Genomic DNA, 10,657 nt, shown 5'->3' on the forward strand with positions numbered 1-10,657 from the left:
AAGCCACCCAGGCGCCCCTAGAGTGTGACTTTAAATCGATGTATATACACACTCACACATCTACATACACATACATCCACATATCCAACTTAAGGCACTTCAAAGTAGTCATCTTAGAAGACTGTATAATTCTGAAAATGTTGTCATTGCTCAAAAATAATTTGAAAGGCTTGTGATTTTCCTTCAAACACATTGACTTAGATCCTTGGGAAAGGTGGCCATTTTTCATCCTTAGAAGATATGCTTTATTCAGAATGTACACATTGAAGCTATCGTATATGCTCGGGATATTTTTTATTCATATTTTTATATTTAAAACGAGCCACTGCATTTGAAACTGAATCTCATAAATAAGATGGGTCATCCTTCTTTGTTGCTTCCCTTCATTTATCTGCTCATGAACAATTTACAAATGATTTTTTGGTGCTATGTGTTACTAATGATTTTTTGGTGCTAATGTGTGTTACCACATTAATGAGATAAAGATGAACAGACAATAGATGTTAATTTCAGCACACTCAAATAGAATGAGAGATTGGAACAAATTTCTCTTGAAGCAAAGATGAAGGAATATCTTTTTCCAACAGAGTTAGAAAATAAGTGGCTTTGGGCAGTGATGGTTGCTCTCGAGAGAAGGGAGGAGTAAGGGCCTTTCAGGAGGGGCAGTAAGTGTGTCATGTGAGGAAATGGTGGCAGAGAACCAGTTCTGAGACCCTTTTGATAATAATCTATAGCAAGAGATGGTCAGAGGTTGAGCCCACGCAGGACATTAGGAGAGGCAGCATTTGAGAGCAGTCCAGGAAGTAATACCAAGACAGGCTGCCATCATGGATTAAGTTCTTGAAAGTGATTTTTGTCTATTTCATAAGCTTTCTCAATACTAAATTTTCCTCAACAAGAGCCACAGTTTTTAATAAGCACATTCCTTTGTAGTATGTGGGTTTGGATGAAAAGTTCTCCTTTTGACATGTTTTAAAACTCTGCTTCAAGCTTTTGCAGTCAGTTGGGTATGTGGAGTATGTATATCTATAACTATGTTCTATTTCTGAGCAATAATCCAGGATGAAAACAAATGATTCCAAATGGCCGTAAGTTCATCAACTAGCAAACCAGTAAACTTGTCTGTGTTGAATCTTAGGCTCTTAATGTTCTGTTTAACAAATGATTGCCGATTTTCATGCATAGTAGTGATAATTGAGCTGCTTTTTCAGTGTAGCAAAATGGTGACTACTTTCATGCTGAAGGTTGTATTGTAAAGTATACTTTTACTGTGTAAAGATCTTCTGATAAGAGCAAAGTTCGTGTAAAAACTGGAACTATTAATGTCTAAGTACATTGTAATATCCGTTCCACCTTAATTTGTCAGGAGCATGAGGGATTTATATCTTCCTTGGCTTTAAAGGGGGTGAACCTCCAAACTTTAAAGTATCCAAAAACAGTTATTTAAAGTATAATTTTTTTCCCAAACATATACCATGCTAATTCAGCACCCAGATATGAGTCACATTTAATAGGACTTACTCTTGGGTGGATTTGAATTTTGTAGGGCCAAACTAGTATTCGTGCGACCCATTGAACTACAGAAGAGAGGAATTAAAGTGAGCTTAAATTCTGTCCCCCAATAATGGTGCTACAAAAGGGCTCTACTATACCATGTCCCTTGGTGCTGCACATATATTTTATACTCTCAGCTCAGTATCGGGTAATATTTGAGCAGAGCCCACAATTTTATTAAGCTGCGAATGTCATTTTATTCTCATAGACATGTAAATGTAGGCCCACTTGCACTTACGAAGCGTATTTTGTTTTTATATGAAGATGTAACAGCATACTTATATTTTACACTGTAAACCAAGCAATGCAGTTTTCTGATGAAATATATATTGGACATTGTCTTATTTTAACCAAGATCTTCTCTTTTTAGATTTCCTCTCGGTTTTAACAAAGATTATCTCTTTTTCCCTTGTAGATCATACTAAAGAGGAAAGGACAGTGTGCTTGGTTAGCGTAAAGGACGAGGTCATTAGCCATATTGTATATACCGTCAAGCAACACACACAAAATCCCCTCAGCCACAAGAGATCCACATATTGCATGTTAACCAGAAGAAAAGACAACATGGAAATCCACTGCACACTGTTGCCTATACACTTTGTACATTTAATTGATATTTGTGCTGAGGTGATATTCCTGTCTAAAAGAAGAACAACATTGTCTTTCTTTTCTAGCACAGAGTTATGCATTGAGAGATGCATACCTAATTAGTTTCCTATATATTCATGCCATCTTGAAAAGACAGACTATGGTGTAACCATGATTCTATTATGTATTGGTACGTCTGTAGACCAAGGTATAATTTTTTAAAAATAAGTTTATTTCTTTCAAGGTTTACAAATAACAAAGGTGCACCTTGTATTTAAAATTGCCATTATAGACGAGAGCGTGCATGCACAGTCATTTTTGTTTAAGAGTAATATTTTTAATGTAATAGATTTTAAGACGTGGTGAGGGAGGGATCTGACAGAGATGAATGTGCCAAGCAAAACCACAACTGTGTATCTTTTAAAGCACATCATGGCTTTAAGTACCATGTTGTTAAGGATTCTCATGAAGTGCCATAGACTGTACATCAAATTAGAGTATTATTTCTTCAGTGTTATTGTTTTCAGAGCCACATTTTGTTGCTTATTTGCTAGTACTAATCAGTCAAAGGGCACCATTCTTTTTTTTTCTTTCTTTCTTTCTTTTTTTTTTTGGAAACCAAAGCTGTCTCAGAAATGGCCAATTTAACTCTACAGTAACAATAGACAGCACAACACGAACTCTCTCAATACAGATAAACTCACACGTACTGGAGATATATATAATAGATATATATAAAATTATTTTAATGCATTGTAGTGTAATATTTATGCATACTATACTGTGTAACATGTTATTCAAAAGGGATATGCCATTTCTGAGACACGATAACAAAAAAAATGTTTGAGGAAATTATTTTGCTTCTATTTATAGCTCTGTCAAAAGTCAAACGACTATAAATGCTTTGCAAAACTGGTTTCACATTTGCTTAAATGCTTCATCACAGTCACATTTAAAATAGTGACTCTAAACAAAGAAGAAAGCAGCACTGTCATCAGATGCATGATAAACCAAAATATGAAAAATGGGAAATGTTTAATTAACCTAGTAATCGGGTGGGTTAAGTACATGGGTGAATTTTATATGTGATTTGTTTTGTTTTGTTTTGTTCAGATTAACTGCTTATAGCCTTAGAAAGCCTTTTACAAAATTAAAAAAAAATAGATGTGCATTCAGTTTTTAAGAATGGATTCATCCAAAGGAATTCCTTTTTTGTGGTTTGGATGTTGCAGCTAGTAAAGGATATTTTTGCTCTGATCGGCAGTTCTAAAAATTGCTGATGCCGGGGCCAGGTCACTGGTAGCTCTAGTGTGGAATGGGAGAAGCGAAAGTTCAGTTATAGAACTTTCCATACTTCCAAGTTTACTGCAAGTTTTTATGCTTGAGAGAGATGCTTTCTAATATAAGACTGATGTGTTGATTTTACTGATTGTACTGTACATCTATTAAAGCCTTAGATTATTACATTACGGGTTGGAACCCATACCAATGTAATTTCAATCATGTTAAGAGAGTAATGGTGACTTCACATGTTATTGTAGTTAGTTACATTATAGAATATTACTTATTTTTCTTGTTAAAATGTAGTTTTTCATTTCCTACATTTATTAGATTTCATTTTCTATTAACAATTGAATACCATTTCAGTTTATAGACTCTTGTTTTATTAGATTTTACCGATGAATTTTTCAAAATACAAAAAAAAATTAAAGTAGTTTTTCCTTCATAACATACTCAGTTTTGAATTACATGTAGTGTCATACGAATATTCGTATTATTGTTAACTAAATGATTTATATTTTACTGATTTAATATTAAAGTGTAAGAATGTCAGTCATTGTTAGTTCTTGTCTAGTTTTCATTAAAAGAACAAAGATCTTTTATATGGATATCTTATAAATATATAATCATTGCTAAGTAAGAAGTTAAGTTGTTGCTATCGCAACAATCCTGGCAGACAATTGAGTAATATTTTGATGATTTATTTTGTTTGTAATTAGTTATTATAAGAAGATCTAGATCCTAGATATTAGAATAAAATTTATTTTCTACTGTATCCATTTCAAATGTTAAAGTATTGTTTAATATTTTTGAAATCCCTGAATATCAGGCCTTGTTATAAATAAGCTGCATAATCAATAAATAGAACAAGGGACTTTTTGTTGATAATCCAAATACTCAAAGTTTACGTAACGAGAATTATAGCGTGTGTGCAAACTCTTGAGGGTTGATTATGCTGCAATTTAGCATGTTGGAAGGTCTAGAGAGAAGGTTGACTTTTTGCACTTCTGTATATAGTCAAAAGAGAGAAACCTGTATAATAGTAAGATCTTATTTTGAATAAAAACGTCTATAATTACAAGGAGTTTTGTTAAGGCTAATAAAATGACAGACTGAGCAAAATTGCTTGCAAAAGTGGTACAGAGTTAGCACTCCATACCCCTTCAAACATGTTGCTTTGCTTTATTGTGGACAGCTTGTAGTTTGCCAGGATTTTTTCAGCTGGAAAGATACGCCATCCTTCCGAGATCTCATGACTGACAAAAACTCCATTGGGCCCAATCTGCCTGAAGATCATTACCAAAACTAGCAGGTACTGCAACCATTAAGGTGAAATCATGGATCAAATATTCCTTACATTTTTCAAAACTACTGCATGTTTAAAACTTCAACGAAAAACAAAAAGAGAGAAAGAACTATACTAAGGACATATATTATACAAATCGGTTTCTGCCAATTTCAGTGGTTTATTGTTCACACACACACACACACACACACACACACACACAAATCTTCAAAACAAGTATTGACTCTCACAAAATTTAAACCATAAACAGGCAAACCAAACAGCACACCGTAGCTATAGTTGTTATGTGATTGTTTTTTAATTGCCGTAGGATCCTGTTCTTTCAGCAGGTGAAAAGATAAAACACAGTTCAAATTTCACGGTTTTCATTTTCAACTCAGAAGCACTCAAAAAAGCAATGTGATCATGGGCACTTGTTTAATGAATTCGTGGATCCAGCCTTCACTCCCGCTGGCCGCACTTAGCCCCAACCCCACCGCTTTCATCTGCTGAAAGGACAGATGTGCTTGGTTTTACTCTTATGTAATCACAACTTACTTTCTGCTTGTAGTTGCTTAAAATTATGTATTTTGTCTTGGGCTGCAATTTGTTTTATGCTTATTTTATTATTACTGCAGTAGTTGACTTTGCTGTATGGAAAAATAAAGTGAAATTGCCCTAATAAAACTTCTCTTTCTTAAGTATATTTGTGTATCTGAGACTGAAGAGTAAATTATTTGTGCGCGTTTCGAGTATCCGGGCCTGTCTGTCTTAAGGAACATATTGATATGAAAATTCATTATCTGGTTTTAACTGATGGTAGGGAAGGCACTCACTATTTTTCTCATTAACTGTCCTCTGATACTGAGCGTGAGAATCTCCATTGTGACGCATCGCCCTGTGTTTTCTGAAACATCTTGCCCTCTCTTCCCCTGACACTTGAAGTGCTTGCTGTTGGATACTATTTTGAGTGTAGAGGAGGAAAACCATGAGCGGGGGGGAAAGTCTCTTATCAGTTCTAGAGAACTGTCTCTCTATTAAAGAAATTCTCTTTGTCTGACTTCCTCGGGAGATGAGGGCTGGAAATCAGGCCTTCTGAGAGTATATTTCAATAATGAAATAATGTTGGCACTCGATTCAGAGGAATAAAAGAGGTTACATGCAGCTGAGCGAGGCCATGCCTTAACTCGTGTGTGTGTGTGTGTGTGTGTGTGTGTGTGTATTTTGTACATGAGAAGTTAAAAACCTGGCTGAAGCGAGGTCTGGCATCCCATATAGTTTCCCAATTTGCAATTTCCACAAATAGCCAGTGAAATCCAAAGTTCCAAAGTGAAGAAATTAGTTCATTTGTTCTGTTAGTGCTGCTTTCTGTCTGTATTGGGCCAAAGCCTGCAAATTCTCCTTTGTGCATCAGTGCTTTTTTTCTCTAAAACTGACTGCAGTGGAAGTAAGTGCATTATTTATAATTAATACAGTTCTGCTACTGGCTGAGTTCTATAGAACATTCCTGTTAGCCTCACTGGACCCAGCTATTCAAGGTACTACTTAATCAAAAATAGAGTAGCTGTCCTGGAGATGATTATATAAAGCAGGAGTTTATAATATTTTTGAGTGACTTCAAAACATCCAACTCTCTGCAATTAGTGATGGTAATTTGGGTATCTTTTAATCGAAAAAGAATTTCAGTAATGACCAGCCATGGTAAGTTTTCAGTACTTTAAGTGATGCCCTGTTTTATTAATCACAGTGGAAAAATGGTGTTTGAGATGTTTATTCATTTTCCAGACACCACCAGTTGTTCAGAAGGATCTATTACTACAGGGACCACTAGGGGTCCTCAGCTCACAGGATGGGACCCTGTCTTAGAAGTCCGTTACTTCTTTCTTCTTTGGGGAGCAAAATCACTTGCTAGAGCTATTCTTTCATTAAAGACCCTTGACACTCACAGAGTTTACACTTGGGAATTATTCTGGAGGTCAGTGACACCTAGCAATCTATACTGTCACTGAGGCACACTCTGACCAGTAGTTTCCTTCCTATAGGAAATAGTCACTTAACATTGTAAGCAAACCTTGTGGGCACTCAGCAACAAGATTTTGTTATGTTTTAACTTAGTTTCACTCCACACTCTAATGAGTGTGAGGCACTCACTTTCATATTTGACGTACTCTGTGTTCTGGAGAAAATAGTGTGTTGAGATACTATTAAAAACTTTTGAAAGCCTAGAAGGTGCCTGCTTAAACTGTATTAACGTCATGGAGAGCTCCACAGATGTGCAACGGAGAGATTTAAATGTCAAGTAATTTGTTTTTGAGTTCTCTTGATCTGTCAATACAACATCGGGCCTCACTGAAATGACTTGAAAGAGACCCTGGGCCATTGCCAGCGTTGGACCCAGCCATCGCTTAGAAGGGGCCGTGGCCCCACCGGCACTTGGGGTGGCTGGGAAAGCTGAAGCTTCCTTTGGACTGTGGCTGTGGGAGGCCACGCTGGGCCACAGCTTCCCCTCCAGACTCCTTAGGGGTTGGACTCTAAGTTCTCCTAGGAGCTCGAGAAGAGCAAGATCCAGATGTGTGCTGTGCCTGACCTGGGCCTGGGGCTCCAGAACTCTTCTTCATCCAAGCCCTACTGCCGTGCTTCCTCGGAGATGTTGACGCTTGTGCTGAACGCCTGTCAACCTCAGCTGCCCTCCCCAACACCCCCCCCCCAAGGGTCCCAGGCAACCAAGGCAGAGCATACCCCTTTGTGTCTTTTAAGAAATCTGACCCCCAGTTCTCTTCCTTTTTGCTGCCTGAGCTTTTTGTCTGCTCATGTAGGGGTTTTTGGGGGTTTTTTTTTGTTTTTGTTTTTTTTGCTAGTGAAATGTTGGGAAATAGAACACAATATAGCCTCCCCTCGAATTCACCATTTTAGGAACAGATAGCAGTGGCAGTTTAGAACACAGATTAAACCTGTTACTATTAGTGGCCTGATAGGGTCTTTCAGAAAAACGATCTACTGAAGCAAGACTGGTCAGGTCCTTGCTCTCTGACTGGGTTTCGTGATGACAAAGTGTAGAATTTCTTTTGTGACAGTGAATAACCCAGGAGGTTTATTCAGGGTGGTTAGGAGCCACCAGGCCGTTATGTAAATTCTAACCGCCACTCTCCGTCCCATTTGCCCCTAGGTGGAATCCCTCACCTTGGAACTTAGAAGAGCTCCATGACATGACGGGGGTTAAACTGCAGCTTCAGGTGGGCTTCTGAACCGCAGTGGGCTCATTTTCCCCTGAGGAAAAGTAGAGCTGTTGCAACCGCTGCCTCGCCACGGCCATGAATAGATGTCTCAGCACATAGAAAAGCAGCCGTAGAAGAAAACGTGTTCTCTGCAGGAGAGTCTCACATCTGTGTGACTCCTCAGGTCCAACTGCCTGGTTTATTAAATCTGTTCTGGCCCTAGATACACAACTATGGGGTATGAAACACTGAATTATACCACCCAAGTTGTAACTGAAAGGCAGTTGGTTGGCCTGGGATAGATTGCCTCTGTAGACAGGATGTACTCACAGGAGAACACCAAGTTCATCGTAGACTTAGAAACCAGCAGTCACCATGACCCTGAAGGTCTGGAAATAAGTGAACATTCTGCAGAAGTACATACTTGAATTCAGAGCAAGGAGGTGCCAAAGAACCAAGAACTCAGCTAAGCGGATCTCCAAAGTCCCTTTAGAATGGCACACAGTGCACTGGTCTGGAAGACATGTTAAGCCCCTTGCCTAAAGTCATATAGTGAGAGAAGCAAAGTTAAGCAGAAAACTTAGACCCCACTTCGACTCCCAAAGTCCCATAATATAACATGATTTTAGGTTTAGGATGAAAGTGGAACTTTAAGGCTGCAGGAGAGGCTGAACAAAGAAGCCTTAGTAATTGGCATTTAACGAATTAACAAAGTCCGGGCCCTAAATAGGGTCTTAGTAACAAGAAGAACCTTAGTGTATGCCCTGCTCTGCTTTACTCCTGGGCCCCTTTCTTTTCACAAGTGCAACCAATTCCTACATGTGGACTTCGGTGGACTCCGATGTGTCACATCTGAGGGTGGGAGAAGGTTACGGAATTGGGGCACATCCTTGTGCATGATAAAGACAGGTCCTAGCCAGGGAGACCAGCATCACAGAGGCTAGTAGGAAACAAAGCACATAGCAATAGATTATAATCTCCTCAATGACTATTTGTTGGACGTGTATGGAAAATTTGCTTAAATTCATAAAAGTCAAAGCTATGCATTAGAAATTGCAGTGAGGCTCTGGGAGGCGGGGGAGACTCTGCAGTGGTCAAGGGCTCTGGAACAAGACCACCAGGATTCATCTCTCAGCTTTCTAACCCTTTGAGTTCCTTTACCCCTCTGAGTGACTGAGTGACTGAGTTTCCACCTTAATAAGACAAATCATAAAAAGAGTATTTACCTTGCAGGGTCATGGAGTTGTTCCCAGACTTTGCTTCAGTTTGGAATTATCTGGGGGATCTTAAAAAGGTATTCATGCTTGGTCCCTACCTCTAGACCTTCTGATTTAATTGCTGTGGAGGAAATGACCGGGTTAATATTCATAAAGTGCTTAGAAGGGTACCTGACATATAGCAAGCACTTGATACATGTTAACTATGATCGCTCTTTTATTATTAACCATTTTGAAAATTACTACACATGATCTTTAGCTTTCTGTCCTAGTTCTTAGGTTACACAGCCCTTTGCAAGGAACCATGCGCACACTGTATGTATTTGTGTTATTTGCAGTTCTATCTTTCCTGTTAAGTAGTGAAACTTTATCTTCCTCTAATTCACCACAGCTTTTGCTCGTTGCTGCACATATAGTGAACATTTCAAAAAAAGAATCAAGGGCTTTCTGACTCATTCTGAAAATTTGTACTTCATTTTCCAGCATGATATGACCATAGAGTGTACCTAAGTCATGTCAATTTGAAAGTGACAGTTTAGACATATCTATTTTGAATTTTCCCTGTATAAAATTGTGCTTAAGAGCAAATAACAGAATAGATGCATTAATCATCATAAAAAGTGTGCCTTTAAACAACGCATTTAAAGTATTGTACTGGGGCACTTGGGTGGCTCAGTCAGTTAAGCGTCCCAACTTCAGCTCAGGTCATGATCTCACGGTTTGCGGGTTCGAGCCTGCTTTGCATTCTGTATCTCCTTCTCTTTCTGACCCTCCCATGCTCACTCTGCCTCTCTCTCTCTGTCTTAGAAATAAATAAAAACATTAAAAAATTTTAAATAAAAAAATTAAAAAAATAAAATATTGTACTAAATTTATCGAAATAATATTTCTAATTACATCTGAGTGACCCCAGTATATTTCCATGTCAGTTTTTATTGTAGGTTTATTTTTGATGCTTAAATTAGCACTGACTCAGCAATAGGAACACACACTATAGTCAGAATCTAACCATGTGCCAAGGCATTGTGCGAGGCTCTCAGCTACTAGATTGAATGGGAACAAGTTCACAGTGCGATAACTAAAATAAGATGTATAGAACACTGAATAGACACTGATGTATTACTTTTCTCCTCCCACAACTGTGCTGAGCCCTTTAACTGTAACACAAATTAGAACAAAATTAAATGAAAATTACTCTCTCTGTGAATAATATGACTACCCTACTCATTACCCAACTCTTTTTATCCCTAAGAAGTAATCTGAATATTGAAAAATTATGTATGATTGAATATGCTAATTGTAGCATTTTTTTATATTGGCAACACCGAAGAACAGTCTTTGTTTCAGTAGTTAGAAAATGACTAAGTAAAGCATAATAGAGTGTTACATAGTTAAAGTCATTTTTTGGAGCATATGGGTGGCTCAGTGGGTTAAGCATCTGACTCTTGATCTACACTCAGATCTTGATCTCAGGTTTGTGAGTACAAGCCCCGCATTGGGCTCCATGCCGGGCTGGA

The 10,657-nt window shown here is 37.9% G+C and overlaps 1 protein-coding gene across 11 annotated transcripts in view; it reads left to right on the forward strand.

The window, feature by feature from the left end:
* The window catches only part of MBNL1 (muscleblind like splicing regulator 1), a 205,639-nt gene extending 200,227 nt beyond the window's left edge, over positions 1-5,412 (forward strand). For all 11 annotated transcript variants that reach the window (XM_077750106.1, XM_077750112.1, XM_077750113.1 and 8 more), the window contains one exon: positions 1,970-5,412. The gene's annotated coding sequence lies outside the window, so the exon portion shown is untranslated. The remainder of the gene's footprint in view (positions 1-1,969) is intronic.
* Positions 5,413-10,657: the final 5,245 nt, after the last annotated feature.

Source organism: Crocuta crocuta, unplaced genomic scaffold (assembly GCF_008692635.1).
Source record: "Crocuta crocuta isolate KB4526 unplaced genomic scaffold, BGI_CrCroc_1.0 scaffold19, whole genome shotgun sequence".
Classification (NCBI taxonomy): domain Eukaryota; kingdom Metazoa; phylum Chordata; class Mammalia; order Carnivora; family Hyaenidae; genus Crocuta; species Crocuta crocuta.